The following is a 20,236-nucleotide window of genomic DNA, read 5'->3' on the forward strand; positions in this document are numbered from 1 at the left end:
AGTCATGAACACGTCACCAGTTGTTCTTTAACGTCACCTAAATCTGACGATATGATTGACTAGTTCTTGTGTCAATATTGTGTTTTGCTAAAAAGCGTGAGATGCGCGAGTTTTTAAGCTTCTGATTGGCTGGGCTTATCTTTCAAGGCGGTCGCATCACCGGAACTATCTGAAAGGTCAGAGGTAGGGTGGCTATTTTGTTAGTTCTGCTCTAGAAACGTTTTAAGGAAAGGAGAAGATATTTCTTAGCCTTTCTGTGATGGTTTTTGCACTTCGTTATTAAATATTATGACTTTTTAATGTACGGATGGGGCTTATTTGTGTAATACGTCTGCGTTAACATTTGTTTAGCAAGTGAGACAAAAATTTAGCTTGTGCTGTTTTGATTCTGTAAACAGTGTTTCAAGTATGTGTAAATGACACCTTTTATTGGCTAACTAAGAAGATTACAATATGCAAGCTTTCGAGGCAACTCAGGCCCCTTCTTCAGGCAAGATGTAATCATCTTGCCTGAAGAAGGGGCCTGAGTTGCCTCGAAAGCTTGCATATTGTAATCTTCTTAGTTAGCCAATAAAAGGTGTCATTTTGCTTGGCTTTTCTCTACATTCATAATGGCTAACACGGTACAACAACCTAGTACTACAAGTATGTGTAAATAATTTTTGTTTCAACAGGTTAGCCATTTCTGCACGTATTTTTTTTTCTTTATTATTTAAAAGGGTGGACATAAGTAATTTGCTTTGATAGAGTTAAGTTTTCTTTTCTCCCCTGGTCAGGATAGTCGGGTTAGGAAAATGGACAGATGGATACATTTAAATTTTGGTTTTGAAAATGGGTTTCTTGCTGCAAATATTTTGACAGCTCTTTTAATTTTTCAGTTTTTGTTTTTTTTTTCTTTAGTTTCTATTTAATGAATATATTATTAATTTTTTCTTTTAAAATAATAGGTTTTAGATTAATGTACTGTGAGTATATGTGCAGTATCAGCTTTGAGGTAACTGAAAGAAATAAGTGACTACTCTACCTATCACTGTATATTTTAAATGTTCAGCAATTACTATTAGGTTGTTTGCCCTGTATTCATTCATCTCTGGTCTCCATTTGCTTACCTATTTAATCTAGTTCTGCAATAGTAAAACAAAAGAATAGAATATAATTATTAATTTGTCCAGAGATGATCTTAAGGTAAAATGGGAAATGTTGAAAAAGTATTACAAAAGGTTACTGATTGTGCTTTCAATAGGTTTGTGACTGAATAACACACCACAGGTTATGTAGAAAGGGAGGAAGGGAACAAAACCATAGGAAATGAAAAGGAATGAAAGGCAGGAGCAGGTGTATAAAAAGAAAGGATGAATAAAGAATTGCAAATGTTAATCCTGGAGATGTCTTGGAATGAGATTCACTTTTATTTTTCTTCAGAAAGTGTCTTTGAAACTCTCATGACAGAGAGAGATCATTGTTGTCTTCAAGAGTTGAGAAGTATTCTTTAATATGCTTTTTAACTTCTTTGACCCTAATGCCACAAATCTCATCTTATCCTCTGAAACTACTTGTTCTGGTGTGGGTTGTGGAAACAGCATGTCAAGGAGACCCAGACATTCCTGTTCCCAGCTACAGATTCCACCCCATTTTGGGCAATTGCCTTGTGTTCCCAAGCTAGTTTAGAGACAATCCCTCCATTGTGTCCTGGATTTAACACACAGCCTCCGTCTAGTCTGATGAACCAGGAGCATTTCCAGGAAGATTTGCCTAAGCGGCATCCTTAGAACATGCTTAAACAACATACATTTTGCCAGTCCAGATGAGGATGACAGCAGAATTGACAATCAAGGTGCCAGAGACCCCTTAATACTGTTGAAACTCTGTCTATAGTTAATAGCTACAGTATCATGCATCAAAGAAGAAATTGTCTATACCCAGATACTGTATTTGATCAATGTGCCTAATAGGATGAATGAGGGGAAAGTCCTGTGACCTACAGAGGGCATTTAACCCTTAACTACTCCCACCATTTCTTATCTTAATTACTGGTGTGGTGTACTTTATGCACCATTGTTAAAATGGCTATTTATATACACACTTTGATGCTATGATATAAAATATTTCAATAAATTTAAAGTGTACATTTTTTTTATTTTATTGAATTTTTACAAATCAAATAGCACTTCATACTCATAACTCGAGTTTTACAAAAAGAAAAAGGTTTGAAACAAATCAACCCCCACCCCTGTAAATTGTACATGTTTTTAATGTACTTTAACACCAATAGTATGACACACTCTAGGACTACCTGAAAATAAACTTGATCTGCTTCACCAGTGCTTATTCGTCACACTTTCATCCAGTGCAGAATTTGCATATGTTAACACATTTCACTTCAGTTGTTGAATGTTCTTTGCAGACAAAGTAATTGCAGGAAGAACATCTCATCGTTGTCATACATATGTAAGTACCCACGTGGTGTACCGAATGCACCATATGGAACTTGCAACTGTGCATCCACTCATAAAACCGGCTGGGGGCACATTGGAGGGAAACCATTACGACACTGTACTTGTAGTGAATCAAGCAGAGGATAGATGGTGATTGCTGCTGGTATTAAGGGTTAAAGGAAAAAGTTTATTATTAATAACCCAAGACAAATTAGTAGCAGCCAGATGGTTTCTGTGGTCACTAATGGCATTGTCAAGGAAGAATAAAATATCATCTGCATAAAATGACATCTTAATTCGGGCATTATGAACAGATGTAAGTGTAATTAAGTAATTAGTAAGTACACTGTATGGCTGGAGGGCAGGATGACCCTACCTTGCTTCTTTAAAACATACGAAAAAACAAGAAATAAGTTTAGTTGATCAGTTTATATGACAGGCAATGAATATACAGTAGTTTTGTTAATAATACTATTAAATCTTTTTCCAAAATGTGGTACATGAGTTGCCTTAGAAAAATTTCTAAATCATGCAGGCAATGACCTTTTTTATGTCAAGTGCCAAGAGTGCTGCTGGATGGAGCAGGGTTGTGGCTACATCTAAAATGTTAAAAGCTTCTGGCATTCGTTGCTTGAATGGCCTGAGTTAATTGAGTTTGCTTTAAGTAGATCAGCTTATAAATGACTAATAATTTAGCTAGTAATTTTGCATTTGTATTCATTAGATGAAATGATATGTAGTTATCTGCAATGTTGCCCATTTTTATGAGAAGGGCAATCAATGCTGGGTTTATAGGGTGATTCAATTTGCAGAAGCCAAAAAAAAGTATTTGTAGATGCTAAGGATCCATCTGACGTCAAAAGGTAGACCCCAGGAAGGTGTCCTGTCAAAATCAAATGGCCTTCCCATCATTCATTCAGACCAGGACCTATTTTAGCCCACCTTTGATGCTCGGGGAATCTACTCTGTCAACCTGGGAGAAGAGAGTTTCTCAATGAAAGAGGCTAGTTTAAGAGATAAAGGCTAAGGATTATAAAGGAATAGTGCTCTTAAAAGCACATACTTAAAGTGGATTGCAAACAAGGTTACCTGACTTGTCCTCCAGTGGGAGGACTATATCAACATTTTCACTCCACAGATACTCCAGTACATTGGAAGATTATTTGTGCTAAAATGAAATACAATCCACCATGTTAACTACTTTTCAATGCAGTGCATTATATATATGGTGCATTTAATTTTGGCATGGTTTTATTGTGTCATATTTAATAACCTGTCAACCCTTTGATCAGTTGATTTTCACTACAGCAAGCAATTTCTTGTGTCAGCTTGAAGTGCATTTTAATTCTTCTTCATAGATCTAAGTGTGTTGTATTATGATTCAAGGCCACATGTTACTCATGCCAAAACTGAAAGTAATCAAATGACCAGTCAACATCTAAACCTGGGACAAGGGGCTTCAACATTTGGGGTAAAAGGTGTTCCACTTCTAAACATTTCTGTGTTTTGGTGCAAGCATACATTTTGTCAATGTGAAATAATTAAGAGATGTATGTTTTAGGTCTTGCTGAAATAGTGTAGATAATATGTTATGCTTACCTTATAGCTGAAATAGTGTAGATAATATGTTATGCTTACCTTATATTGTTCCATACTTCTAGTGATGGTCCTTACTGATATGTAAAGAGGTTTAGCAATAGCTGGTCCTGTCATCCCCATCTGCAGGTATTTACGAACTATATTTAAGGGACTCTTGGATCCCCCAGTTCATGACCTACATAATCATATGCTGCAGTTTTTAATGTGTTCTAAAGCTGTTATTGTAGTATTTGGACACCTTACAATACATCATCATGTTTGGTGGCAGTGCATTTCAACATGACGGAGACGGAGGCAGACAAAAGTCTAGAATGTCAAAAACGTATAAAGTATGGTTTAAGGTCTTCCAAAATAACAATTGGTTGTAAAATATGCAATTCGGAATTGGCTTGACACAGGAGTATGACTGTCTTAAGTAACTGAAGAGGAAAACACATGGGAGTGAGTGAAGATGAGCCTTCAGTGTCATAAGCTAATGTACCATTGTTTATTTGGGCGCTTTCACACTTAGCTAAGTGGACCAGAGAGTGCTTATGAGTCAGTCCTCTGGTCCATCCCAACGATGTTTGTTTTTTTTCAGACTTTATGTGATCATCAACAATGGAACAGAATGAATAATTTGGAATAGTTTGTAGCTTTTGTGCTACCAGCATTCATTTTTTTTTATGAAACTTTGCAAATATGAACTTTAGGGCTATGGTTGAATTGATAATTCTACTGCAGATGTATTATTTGAAATTGGTAAGTTTCAAATACAGGCAGTCCCTGGGGTATGAACAAGATCCGTTTCTAAGTCTGTCGTTAAGTTGAACAAGAATAGGTACATATAGTTTCTATTTAGTGTCAGTTAGTCAAATGTTTGTTGTAGAATATAATCTATATTTTACTTTCTGTGCACACTCAACACTGTTAACAGTAACGTGACCCAGCTTAAAATGACTGTTTCGTCAAGCCAATGAACTGCTGAAGCCACACAATGTTTTTATGCAATGATACACTACAGTGCACCTGACATCATTTTTATCATTTTTATCATTTTTCTCGCAGACCGCGACCATCCTGACTCTAGTGTTTTGTAACTGTGTTCCCCTGTGCACATCAACTGTGCATGCACTAGAAAAAACATCCACTCATTGAAGGAGCGTTTATCTTAAATGTTGTGCTTTACATCCACACAATTTGACACTAAAAGCACACAGTGATAACCAAATGTGCACAAATTCATAGCGAGGAATTGCACAAACCTAAGGCAACGAGTTTATGCATGCAGAAATTGAATAAGGGTAACGGAGAAGGTGTCTGTTCCATGTGGGTAATTCTTAATGCATTTAGCTCTCAACACCTTCCCTACATAAGTGTTTCTCAGATGTCCCACTAGTGGCAATTGCTGACTGTCACCTAGGTGAAATACGGGGCCCCTTGATAAAAAAAAAACTCAGAAATGGGGAATCCTCAAATAGCTACATGACTACAGGTGAAATTATTCTACTGTCAAGACTTACACTGTATTCTAATTTCATCAAAAACAGCTTAACATGTCAGACTACTGTATGTGTTGAGGAAAAACATACCTCGGCAAGCAACTGCCCCGACTGACAGCGTCGTAAATAAGGACACATTTTAATAAACTGATGGAGATGAAATATCAGGAAATATTTCAACAAATAAAGGCTTGCTTTAAAGCTACCAACAGCAAACCAAGAATCACCATCGCTATATGGACAAGTGTGGCAAATGAATCCTACATTGGTGCCACATGTCATTTTATTGGAGAAGACTGGAACATGAAGTAAGTCTGCCTTGCCTTGTCAGTCTGCAGAGACATACAGCATCCAACATAGTTGACTGGTTGAGGGAGGCTGTATGCAGATTTCAAATTTCTCCCAGCCAAATTGTTGCTAAAGTGTATGATAATGGTGCTGATATTGTTGACTGCAGAAATCATTTTAGAAGAGAAGGTTGGATGGCCCCCTATATGCTGTCCTGGCCACATCTTGCAGTTGGCAATTTATTGTGGGTTAAAACAGCCAGGCTTTTCAAAAACTATTGGAGCAGGATAATGCTTTGTGGAGAATTTAAAATTTAAGTGAGCAAGGAAAATAGCTACAGATCGGAACCCCTGAGCACTTTCTTGTACAGCATGTAAGTACATGATGGAACATTGTGTTTTATATGATTAGTCAACTGGTTGAGCAAAGGTGGCCCATGTCTGCAACACTTTGACTCTACTGTCACACAGATAAGAAGTACCTTTTCTTAATATTGAGCAGTGGAACCTGCTTGAAGAGCTTTCTACTGCCCTTAAACTCAACTGTTGACATCTCTTACCTCACATTTTGATGATGATTAGTTATTTGAATGCATTCAGTTTTGGTTTGATTAGCACTTGGTCTTGAATCAAATTTGGAGCAGCCACTGAGCAAAATGCAGTATATTTACTTTTAGTTATGATGTGCAATGTATGGACATGACTTAAAATAAATCGACTCTTTATTGCATTTCAAACTGACATGAAAATTGTGTACTGTAGTGAAAAGTGATAGATAATTTGGTTGATATGTATTTTATTATGACATGCCAAAAATATACCAAAATTAAATGCACCACTAGCATTTGCATTTGCATTGGACTTTCAAAACTCTACTTGATGTTTTTTTGGAAGACTAGGGGGCTCTGCCCTCTGCCTGCTTCGCTTGCTAACCCCTGGGCGAGTGCTATGTGCTAGCCCCTTCGTAGCTCTGCACAATTTAAACAGATTGTTATTTTCATGGGAATTGTTACATATGCATAATAGACCTAACTATTTGACATTACAGCAAGTAATTAACCATAGTAAAAAATAGTAAAACATAATAAATTGAAAGAAAATTATGTTTCATGTTGCGTTCGTGGTATTCATTGCATTTTACGTTTTCATTGTTTGGCTTTGAAATTAACATGTAAATACTTTTTAAACTTACACTTTTACCCTGAATCTTCAGTAAAAACAATATTTGGAATTAACATTTCTTCAATATTTCACTGAATTTTGATTCTGTGTTTGGACTTACATTGTGACAACGCAATATATAACTGCCCGTGAGTGAATATTGTTTCTTTCTCTCTAATAAATAAACTGACCTTTTCGAATGTTTGTCCCTGTGATTTGTTAATTGTCATAGCAAAAGCTATTCTAATGGGAAACTGTAAACGTTTTAATACGAATGGCATATCAAGATCTCCTTTGGTGTCTAGTGTTTTCTACAGAAAATGTACTACATTACCTTTCTTATCGCCTGTTAAAATTTTACATGTCAAAATTGTACGACCAATTTTGAATACAACTAATCCTGTCCTATTGCATAGCCCATCGCTAATGCATAAATTACACAATATCATAATGATACATCCTTCTTCAACAGTAATTAGGCCAGTGGATGACCGGACGGTGTTAACGGTTGTAGATATTCTATGGGATATTGTAAGTTGATGTTTTCATCTTCTGCACCATCACCACCAACTGTTTTAGCATAGTCTATTGATACACATTTAACCAATTTGCTGTGTAACCGATCAACAATTTTTGCATTAATTTGTTTGACTTCATCTTTTCTCGGTGCTAGGATTGCCTGTGTACTCATTTCTTCTGTTAATAACCCTTTGGGATGACATTCTTCAATAAGATTTGGACATAATAAGTCTTCTTTTACTGGGAACTTAAAGTGAGGAAAATGTACACATTTATAAGACCTGAAAGTGCAGGAACACTGTGTCTGACAAAAGCATTCACATAAATGATAGATGAGAGGACTGTGGGCATGGGCTGTTACCCGGAAATGGTTGCGAGGAGGGTGGGACTTGGAAAAAATCTCTTGGCAATGGTCTCTTTTTGCGGGACTTGAAAAAATCTCTTGGCAATAGTCTCGTCTCAAGATTTTCTTTTATAATAGAGAAAAATAAGTACATAGGACTGGCGAGCTTTGTTGTGCTGAATGGCCTGTTCTCATCTAGATTGTTGTAATGTTCTAATATGCATTGCATTGCAATGCTGTTAATGTTTTGAATCGCGTTTAGTTTTGGCACAAATAATCTTCCGTATCTTCTCTAGCGCCTTCAACACCATCCAACCTCTGCTCCTTAGGGATAAGCTGACAGAGATGGGAGTAGATTCATACCTGGTGGCATGGATCATGGAATATCTTACAGACAGACCTCAGTATGTGCGTCTTGGGAACTGCAGGCCTGACATTGTGGTCAGCAACACAGAAGCGCCGCAGGGGACTGTACTTTCTCCGGTCCTGTTCAGCCTGTATACATCGGACTTGCAATACAACTCGGAGTCATGCCACGTGCAAAAGTTCGCTGATGACAGTGCTATCATAGGCTGCATCAGGAGTGAGCAGGAGGAGGAGTATAGGAACCTACTCAAGGACTTTGTTAAATGGTGCGACTCAAACCACCTACAACTGAACACCAGCAAAACCGAGCTGGTGGTGGATTTTACGAGGACTAGGCCCCCTCATGGTGCAGACCTATACATATCTGGGAGTGCAGCTGGATGATAAATTGGACTGGACTGCCAATACTGATGCTCTGTGCAAGAGACGACAGAGCCAACTATACTTCCTTAGAAGGCCGGCGTCCTTCAACATCTGCAGTAAGATGCTGCAGATGTTTTATCAGATGGATGTGGCGAGCGCCCACTTCTACGCGGTGTTGTGTTGGAGAGGCAGCATAAAGAAGAGGGATGCCTCACGTCTGGACAAACTGGTGAGGAAAGCAGGCTCTGTTGTAGGCACGGAGCTGGACAGTTTGACATCCGTGGCAGAGCAACGGGCACTGAGCAGGCTCCTGTCAATCATGGAGAATCCACTGAACAGTGTCATCTCCAGACTGAGGAGCAGTTTCAGCAGCAGACTGCTGTCACTGTCCTGCTCTACTGACAGACTGAGGAGATCGTTCCTCCCCCACACTATGTGACTCTTCAATACCACCCTGGTAAATGTTAACATTATACAAAGTTATTGTCTGTTATACTTGCATTTTTATCACTCTTTAATATTGTTCTTTATCAGTATGCTGCTGCTGTAGTATGTCAGTTTCCCCTTGGGATTAATAAATTATCTATCTATCTATCTAGGACACTAGTTCTTTTAGGGCCGAAGTGATAGTTGATGATATTGTCCAACGCTGATTAGCTGGCCACATAAATGATACAAATATTAGTTATAAATTTGCTAGTGACTCTAAACATTTGCAGAAATTTTCTCTAAGTGCCAAACTACAGATGTCACTTTTTAATTTTTTTTTCAATTTTTATTAAAGTCTTTTCATAAGAAAGCTGTCAAGCAGTCATATTTACAGCAGGTTAAGATTCCTGAACTACAGTGATCCCTCGCTGTATCGCGCTTCGACTTTCGTGGCTTCACTCCATCGCGGATTTTATATGTAAGCATATCTAAATATATATCACGGATTTTTTGCTGGTTCACGGATTTCTGCGGACAATGGGTCTTTTAATTTATGGTACATGCTTCCTCAGTTGGTTTGCCCAGTTGATTTCTCTCTCTCTGTCTCTCTCTCTCCCCGACATTCTCTGCTTCTGACGCACACTCCTTTAAAGAGGAACATATGTTTGCATTCTTTTATTTGTGAGATGGAAATGCCATCTCTGTCTTGTCATGGAGCACAGTTTAAACTTTTGAAAAAGAGACAAATGTTTGTTTGCAGTGTTTTAAAGACCATGTCTCTACAACCTCCTGTGTTTCTGTGCAAATCTGTGACTCAAGCGTGACAATATAAAATAAACAATATAAACGAATGGTTTTTACTTCGCGAATTTTCACCTTTTGCGGGGGGTTCTGGAACGCAACCCCTGCGATCGAGGAGGGATTACTGTATACTAGTTTACAGTAGCACGTCTTGGCACTTTTTTTTTTCTTTCAGAGTGGATAGAGAAGCTAAATATTTATATAATGACAGGGGTTTGGACAAATTCTATCTACAGTACTTCTGATCTTTTCTCTCAGGTATTGACTGGGTTCTTTTCTGTCTCTTCTTCCAGTATTCCACCATTTCACCATCAAGCCTTGTTTTTAAGTGATCAAGTTCTGAGGCTTCATTGTGTTCTCTTCTGTAGCACTTCTCCAAAAATATTGCAGTTTGCATTAAGTACAATGCTCCATTGTTGTATTTACCCTAAAGCTGCCCCAAGACTGCTTATTTAGTAGCTGCTGTTACCCAATATCTTCATCATCTTCAAGGAGCACCATATCCTTCAAAAGTTGCAGCACTGGTAAAAGCGATGACACAGCGACATAGCTCTCTACAAAGAGGACATTTGTGAATTTAGCAAAGAGCTTCAATGCATTGATGAACGCTTTTGTTACACTAATATCCTGCCATGTCAGGTTTGGTAGTGGGCATTGGCTAATCATGAAAAATGATTAGAAAGTTTTAAAATATATAAATATTATTCTATATATAAAGTTGGTTTAACTGTGGAGCCCAAGCTAGAATGTAGCTTATAAATCTATTATAAATAACTGATGAGCTACAGAGATTATGTAGAAATGTTTTTTGATCTTTTAATAGATAAGAATATTACACAGTATAGAATTCATAGTTTCGTAATACAGTTTTCACCATTTGTGCACGAGGGACACGACCATATTTCAAAGTTATTTGTGTTTTTTGCAATGAACCCACATCTCAGTGAAAGGATGCAATGATATTTTTACATACTCAAGTTTTTTCTTCTTTTAACTAAATACGTTTCCATGTTATCTGCTCTCTTTGATTAGTAAAATATGCGATTTTTACACATATAAAGATCCCACCTATGGCATGCCGCATACATTTAAAGACTCTTTACCAATGGATACTTTTAGTTTCAGATCTTTTCAATGATGTGTAGTTGTCTATGATGGGATGGTTGTACTAGAGAAAATATATTGCTTATTTGACTGTTTATTTTTATTTATTGTTATGTGCAATCTTTGTATATGAGTTTGATTAAGTCCTGGAAAAGTCCTAGCAAAATTACAGAATGTTAGTAATATGGAATATAAAGACATTGAGTTACAGTATTGACTCAGTTGAGAATGTCATGCTTGCTGAAGGACTCAATACTATGCTTAATTTGTTAGTACTGCTTAGTAGAACTTTGAAGTGTCGCAGTGTGCACTTTTTTTTTTTTTCATGGGTTCAATTACCAAAATCGAACATTATCTGCTGCACATTCTTCCTATGTCATTTTTTTAAGCAGTGCAATTCTAGTTTCATCTTATTTGTGTAAGCACTTGGAAGTTTCACATGATGAGCCCTTTGATCGAGTGTCACTGACTGTACAAATTTTCATGGAAGACCACTCTTCATTGGAATGTATTGATTCATAACACAAAAACTTTTATGGGGGATGGACTACTCTTCTATCTATTTAGGGGTGTACCATTGAGTCATTTATCTTATCAAATTGCTTAAAAAATTAATACATTAGATGTTTATGCAGCCATTGTCTGGAGGGGTGGCTGGCTGATAAGGTACTATTTTTGGCTGTTTTTTTGTTTTTATATATGTAGTATTCAAACAAATGATATAAATACATATTATTAGCTAAACAGTACAAACCACTCTATGACCAAGATTAGCTTATAGAGTATGTACAAGGTACTTTTCCATTTAAATAAAAAGTGCAACTTCCATTTAAAGAGAGTGCACATTTAAACAAACACCTCATTGCAAAATGGATACCCTATAAATAATATATATAACAGATATACCCTATGAATAACTTCTTATAAAATCAGTCATAAATGTTGTACTCCATATGTGAAAGGTGAGGCTGGTAACAATGATGCAGAGTGCATCAACTGAGTAAAAGCAACAGGGTGATTGTGTTTTAATTGTTTCTGCCAATTATTGTATATAAAAAATTACTGAGTTAACCTTTATGAATCTGTGGTTTTAGCTAATTCCTTATTCTAAAATGATTTTTTTCTCCTTTAATTCATGGGGATAGCTTAACTTCATCCAGGAAGCTTTAGATGATGGAGATTGTTGTAGCCACCAGCTGTTCAGCCACTATTTAATTTACATTTTTTAGTGTCATCTTCATGTTAAAGCCACTGGAGTGTTCGTGTCTCTAATTTTTAGTTAGGAAAAAAATAAAAATGGGTGAAAGATTAAATCCCCCCTTCTGGGCTGCCTCAAAAAACATTTATTTTTTTATCAAATTTCCACAGATTCAAGGGGATCTGAGGCATCTTCTTTGTATATTCATGTGTGCGTAGAATTCTTAACTTGGAGTTCCATTTTTTCCATAGTCTAAAATATGCTGATTAATGTGTCCATTCAAATGTCCTTTAAATGAGTGAAAAGGTGTTCTTTTATACACTCAGTAATTGAGTCTCCATCTAATACCACTTTTTGACTGGCCTAGTTGCTACTGGGTTTTAATTTGACTGCTTTGGGCCCTAAATCACATAACTGAATCAGAGGATTAACTGATGGCCTCATCCCTACCTTATTCTTTTTCTTGTGTCTCTCCATACTTTGATTATATCATAAATCAATATACTTTTTGAAATTTTACAAACCATTACATCTTTGATCTCTAAACTGTTACTTGTTTTATTGCTTTTGGCTTCTCACCCTCATTAGTGAACTTTGATTTAATTCCTTGTTGCTATTAATTTCTACCTGCTCACGATACCTAAAATGGTTATAGGTCAGACCTGCACTCCCAATCAGATGTGCAGCAAAAGTGTGGGCCTCACCTATCCAAATCAACCTAGCCTATAACTGGAGATGCAGACTCATGGGTTGCACAGGCCCAATAGGAGGGCAAAGGCTTATAAAGTGGAAAAAAACACCTTTGATACAGCACACCAAAAAAAAAAAACAAAAACAAAAAAACAAAACTGGATTAATTGCAAAAAAAAATAGAAAACCTTCAAAAGCAAAGTCCAAAACAAATACTTGGAATGAAAAGGCAAAAGTAAGGCTAACAACACTAAGCCCATAATCCATAAAACAGTAACTTAAACAGAGCCAGAAAGTCCATAAATCAGATAATCCATCTAAAATTTAAAAAGCATGAAGGAACAAAGAACTGTTTTCAATGACCGTGCCAAAGGAGCCCCTTCAGAGACTATTGACCCTTAAAAATTGCTAGGGGTGGTTTCCCAGTAGCCGGATTAGGTGACCCTGCCTCCTTTGGCACAACATACAGCAGGGAAAATAAGTATTGAATGTGTCAAAGTTTTTCTAAATAAATATATTTCTAAAGGGGCTATTGACATGAAATTTTCACCAGATGTCGGTAACCACCCATGTAATGCAAACATACAAAGAAATCAAAACAAGTAAGTCCATAAATTATGTGTATTAAAGTGGAATGACACAGGGAAAAAGTATTGAACACATGAAGAAAATGAAATACAAAAAGGCATGGAAAGCCAAGAAACCAGCTGAAATCTGTAATTATTTTGAAATCAATTCTGTCCCCTATCAGTGCAAATTAATATGAGCTGGTTTAGTCCAATTGATGGCCTAAAAAAAGTTTATCATTACCAAGGAGTCACACAAGAAGCATCTCATGATGGGTCAAAACAAAGAGCTCTCTCAAGATCTTTGCAACCTTATCGTTGCAAAACATACTGATGTCATTGGTTACAGACGTATTTCTAAACTTCTGACTGTTCCAGTGAGCACTGTTGGGACCATAAACTGGAAGTGGAAAGGACATCTTTTCACCATAAACTGGCCACTACCAGATGATCCTCGCAAGATTTCTGACAGTGGAGTTTAAAGAATTAGCAGAAGAGCTGTCCAAGAGCCAAGGACCACTTATGGAGAGTTTCAGGAAGACCTGGAATTAGCAGGTACAGTTGTCTCTCTATTATAATAAAAATAATTTTGGGAAGAGAGACGAGACTTCACTTTCTCAGAGACACACTTTCACGTCCCATGAGACGAGACTTTGTGCCAGGAGATTTAACAACGCATTTAACACTAGAATTACCAGAGCCTATGAAAAAACTCGTAATTCTGTCCCACCTTAAATCGCTTCTTAAATCCCTTCACACCTCTCCGCCAGTGTCCTTTGTCCTCTAAATGTGCTGATAAAGAGAAGCTAGGAGCAGCCGGCTATTCCATCCCCCCACCAATTTAGAATGTGCACAAACTTCTCCCAGCTCATGCCTTGATTGAGTATCTGGGAGTGAAGTGGAGTTTTAGAGTGGAAATAATAGATCGTTGTTTGGAACACACGCATTTCATGTCTGTTCCGTTTCTACAGTAATCTGTGTAAACACATTGTTAAAACAGAAACGTTTTTTGTATTCTACTAGTAGATGACAAAATGTAGGCATAAACTATATAATGTATGAAGCCTGAAGTCCAAATATCAAAGAAACATTTTCACAAAAGATACAAATATAACACAACAATTGCACTTTTATTCAAAATTATAACTGCAGAAACAAAAAACCGCATTAACATGCGACATTGACACCCGTTTATTGTAACTACCTCCGTGGTGCAATAGAATCAGTTCCCGCCTGGGAATCAAAAGGTCGCGAGTTCGATCCTGCACCATTCCGTTTTGAGAAGTAAACTGCTCTTAGTCTTACTATTTTTGAGTAAATGCATACATTTACAGGTTTTGATTTAGGAAAACAAGAGTAAACTGAACATAATAAATTTTACTACTTTTTTATGTAATAGTGAGAAGAACTCTGAATGACAGTGCGGTGAAAAGAGTATATATGAGTTTCATTGTAGTTTGTATACATAACAATAAATCTGAACTGTTCACACTGCATTGTATTGGCATGTCTTGCGCACATACAATTTTCAGTTGTTTTTTTTAAATGTCTAATCTGGCACTCTTGCTGACGATATGGTAATAAAAGAAATTGGCACAATGTTTTTAAGTGAGTAATTTCACTGGTGCTCATACCAATCAAATACTTGTAGAGAACATACAAACTCCATATAGATCCTGGTGCTGTAAGGCAGGAATGACGGGTCCGAGTTACCACTCTGCTTATGTTAAATAATACTGAACTTAAACTTCCACCTGATTAAATGCAGGTGAGTATAAATTGATAAACTGTCCCTGGTGCAATAGTCTGTCTTGCACCCTATGATTCTTCAGATTGACTCCCATAACCCTACCCTAGGTAAATGGGTCAGGAAGTTGGTTAGATTATTGTTTACGGCCTATAGCAGAAAAAACAATATAAATAAATTAAGGGACAACTATTATTATTATCATCATTATTATTATTGGGCAGTGAATGAAACTGGGGTTGCATCAGCGTGGAGTTTGCGTGGGCTCTCTGGGTACTCCGGTTCCCTTCCACAGTCCAAACATATGCAGGTTGGGTGGATTTGCATTGCTAAAGTGGCACTTATGTGTGTGTGAGCGCATGTGTTTATGTTTTTCCTGCGATGGACCATCACCCCATCCTTCAGTTGTTCCTGCCTTATGTTACAAGCATGTTCAATATTCTGTCTCACTGAAACACGTGTCATTTAGTGGCAGCAGTTAATATCTTTATGAAATAATGAAATGACCTTCTGTACTGTAAAATAATATAAGTACTCATAAGCATTCCTTTTTTAGTTATTATTTTGTAGCTGTTTACAGATCAGAGACAGCGATCCACATCCGGTCATTAACTTGTAATAATGTAATTGACTGTGTTTTTCGATGACTTTCAGAGGCGAATCCAAGCTGCTGGTCCTGAAAACATGCTACTGAGAAAGATGGATGGGGTTGTTGTTGAAGTGAAGTATACAACTGGTCTAAACCTCACAGCAGTGTTTTTTTTTTTTTTTTAATTTCTAAAAACAACATGGATAAACTGTTTTGCAATATGTGTATAATCTCAAGGTGTGGATCAGTAACATTTTCGAATTGAGGAATGGACGTATTCAGTAGGTTTACAGGCTGATTTTATAATTAGACCCTGGTACCCTTAAACTCTGTTATTAAATGCAAGAGTGGGATAGTTATTTTTAAATTTACAAAATAAGCTTCCACTTTAGAATGTAATTTTATATGACAAACTAATGTATGTCATGATTGTGAATAAATAATTTGACTGGAAAAATACAGGGCTTATCCTTTAGTACTGAGGCAAGGATTGCAGTAATGTTCTGCAGTGGTAAAGGTGAATGCAGCTGCCAATCTATACTAATAAAAGGCAAAGCCCTCACTCACTCACTCACTGACTCACTGACTCACTCACTCACTGACTCATCACTAATTCTCCAACTTCCCGTGTGGGTGGAAGGCTGAAATTTGGCAGGTTGATTCCTTACAGCTTCCTTACAAAAGTTGGACAGGTTTTATATCGAAATTCTACGCGTAATGGTCATAACTGGAAGCAGTTTTCTCCATTTACTGTAATGGAGATGAGCTTCAACGCCGTGGGGGCGGAGTTTCGTGTGACATCATCACGCCTCCCATGTAATCACGCAGTACATAGAAAACCAGGAAGACCTCAAAAAACCGCTCAAGAAAACATGCATTATATAATTGAGAAGGCAGCGAAACAATAAGAAGCGAGTTCTGCTACTTCGGAAACAAAGCACGATGTAAACCTACACTTTAAATTAAGTTCATAGACAGGCTGCCGCTGGCGTTTGTAATTTAGTGCCTGCCCATATAAGGCCATCCGTCAGCGGCAATCCAATAGCAAACTGCCACGGGTAAATATTCACGGGTGAAGGACTGTGCTTATGGAGAGGAAGATGAGATGGTCAGGGTGGTGTTTGACACAAACTCAGCGAAACTGCGAGAGAAAGTTTTAAGTGCCAGGACTAAGGTAACATTAAATAAAGCTATGGACATAGCACGAGATGGCACCAGCACAGCTGGGAACCTTCGATGCAAGTACACCGAGTGGCTCCGTGAACTGATGCAGTGCACAGATAAAAGCAACAGTTCCAAAGAGGCTGAACAAAACTGAATTACACAATTGAAAAGGCAGCAAAAATATGAAGCGTCTGATAAGCATATTCATAAATGCAGCTACTGTGGAAACAAAGCACACGGTGGAAAAAGTCAATGTCCGCTAAAGGAAGACAGCGTAAAAAAAACCCGTGCATGCAGTTTGTCACATCACAGATAAAAAGGAAGGCGAGCTGTTTATTGATGCAGTAAGGAACTAATCGATGAATGAAACCTCTTATCTTTACAGCGATTGACAAACACGGAATGTAACTTGAACACATCGTACAAATCGAGCCTGATTGAAAGAAATAATGATAATCAAATCCTTGATGACAGCAACATTCAATAACACTCACAAAACAATTACTGTATATTGACAATCATGTTACGTTATTTTTAAAATGTTCCCTTTTCTTTTCATAACTTCTACTTCTCCACTGCGATACACGGGTATATATATATATATATATATATATATATATATATATAAATGTATATCTATAGCCCGATCTACAATACATACTTTAGCATAGACAAGCGGTGGCGCAATTGTAGAGTCTTAAGCCTCTAACGCCGACATTGAGGTTCGATTCGAGAGGGATGTACTGACTATGTGCAGCGCTACCGATTCATTTTACCTTCCCATCTCCTTGGTTTGGGACGTATGAAAAAATATTAGGTTAGCAGAGAATCATGTTACGTTATTTTAAAATTTTCCCTTTCTTAGCACAAGCACAGTTGAGAAGCTTGATGCATGTACTCCATAGCGCGTAAAAATAACACATTTAATCACACTTTCAATTCCAAGCAAGCGGGAACTTTTGTCAATGCATGATTTCCTGGTACATCCATTACACTGATGCACACATCACAGCTACAAAAATGTTAGAGTCGGAATAAAGCGCGTTCCTCGACTGATCATTTCGACTACCCGCGAAGCCTTGATAAAAGCATGGTTTTGTGCACACTGAAAAGCAAGCAAAATTAGATGCATTACAGAAAGCGGACTTTGTGGCTCTTACTGGGGATCATTGGACTTCCGTGACCGTTAGTAATTCTAAATACATCTAATTACAAAATGTTCAATGATCACACTGTTTTAGCCTAATGTACAAAATAATTTTGGCTAATGTTACTCAGAGTTTAAAGAGTAAGCTGGTCAAATTACCTTTTATGTTTCTGACTTATTTTTTAAGAAGAAAAACTGCACTTTATGGTGAAATTTTGGTTATTATTATTTAAAGACAATACTATTCTGAAAATGTACTTAAAGTACTTAAACTACCACTTTATTTTTAAGTCTGCCCAATTTTAACCAGGGATGATATTTTTGTTTCTGTTTTGAATTCAAATGCAGTTTAAAAGCTTTTTTTTCAGAAATTAAAACAGCTTCAGTTTACAATATTCATGTCCATGTCTATTATTTGATTCTGTAAGCCCACTAAAACCGTTTTAAATAAAAAAAAAACATTTGCGATTTGGGGCAAATTCGTGTCGATTACATACGATTAATCAAGATTAATTCTTACACAGCCTCTAATTAATTGGATTAATTTTTTAATCGAGTCCCACCTAATATATATATGTAGATATATATGTAGATTTGTATATATATGTGTATATACAGTATATATGTAGATATGTATATGTTGTATATACAGTATGTATAGATGTGTGTGTATATATATATATATATGTTTATATGTGTATATATATGTTTATATATGTGTCTGTGTGTGTGTGTGTATATATATATATATATATATATATATATATATATATATATATATATATATATATATACCAGCAATACTCATGACAATTACAAAACAATTACATTGTCAATCATGTTACGTTATTATTAAAATGTTTCCTTTTCTTTTTACTTCTCGCTGCCAATGCAGCTATTTTGCTATATATATATATATATATATATATATATATATATATATATATATATATATATATATATATATATATATATATAAATAGATAGATATGACAACAACACTCATATCAATGACAAAACAATTACATTAACAATCATCTTACGTTATTTTTAAAATGTTTGCTTTTCTTTTTCATAACTTCTTTAACACACTACTTCTCCGCTGCGAAGCGCGGGTATTCTGCTAGTCACTTATAAATCAGTCATGTTTTTAAAATGTTATTTTGTAAATCTAATGCAGGTATATTATTACTAAGTAATAACATTTGTCTCATATATCTGTCTTGGCATGAGTATTGGAATTGATCATTTATCAATATACAGGGTGGGCCATTTATATGGATACACCTTAATAAAATGGGAATGGTTGGTGATATTAACTTCCTGTTTGTGGCACATTAGTATATGTGAGGGGGGAAACTTTTCAAGATGGGTGGTGACCATGGTGGCCATTTGGAAGTCGGCCATTTTGGATCCAACTTTTGTTTTTTCAATAGGAAGAGGGTCATGTGACACATCAAACTTATTGGGAATTTCACAAGAAAAACAATGTTGTGCTTGGTTTTAACGTAACTTTATTCTTTCATGAGTTATTTACAAGTTTCTGACCACTTATAAAATGTGTTCAATGTGCTGCTCATTCTGTTGGATTGTCAATGCAACCCTCTTCTCCCACTCTTTACACACTGATAGCAACACCGCAGGAGAAATGCTAGCACAGGCTTCCAGTATCCGTAGTTTCAGGTGCTGCACATCTCATATCTTCACAGCATAGACAATTGCCTTCAGATGACCCCAAAGATAAAAGTCTAAGGGGGTCAGATCGGGAGACCTTGGGGGCCATTCAACTGGCCCACGATGGCCAATCCATTTTCCAGGAAACTGTTCATCTAGGAATGCTCGGACCTGACACCCATAATGTGATGGTGCACCATCTTGCTGGAAAAACTCGGGGAACGTGCCAGCTTCAGTGCATAAAGAGGGAAACACATCATCATGTAGCAATTTTGCATATCCAGTGGCCTTGAGGTTTCCATTGATGAAGAATGGCCCCACTATCTTTGTACCCCATATACCACACCATACCATCAATTTTTTTGTTCCAACAGTCTTGGAGGGATCTATCCAATGTGGGTTAGTGTCAGACCAATAGCGGTGGTTTTGTTTGTTAACTTCACCATTCACATAAAAGTTTGCCTCATCACTGAACAAAATCTTCTGCGTAAACTGAGGGTCCTGTTCCAATTTTTGTTTTGCCCATTCTGCAAATTCAGTGTGCCGATCTGGGTCATCCTCGTTGAGATGCTG

General features: G+C 36.8%; 1 protein-coding gene across 1 annotated transcript in view; it reads left to right on the forward strand.

Moving 5' to 3' along the window:
* The first annotated feature begins 124 nt into the window (after positions 1–124).
* The window catches only part of xrcc4 (X-ray repair complementing defective repair in Chinese hamster cells 4), a 442,595-nt gene continuing 422,483 nt past the window's right edge, over positions 125–20,236 (forward strand). Inside the window, exon 1 of the mRNA XM_039759286.1 lies at positions 125–183. The gene's annotated coding sequence lies outside the window, so the exon portion shown is untranslated. The remainder of the gene's footprint in view (positions 184–20,236) is intronic.

Source organism: Polypterus senegalus, chromosome 7, assembly GCF_016835505.1.
Source record: "Polypterus senegalus isolate Bchr_013 chromosome 7, ASM1683550v1, whole genome shotgun sequence".
NCBI lineage: Eukaryota > Metazoa > Chordata > Cladistia > Polypteriformes > Polypteridae > Polypterus > Polypterus senegalus.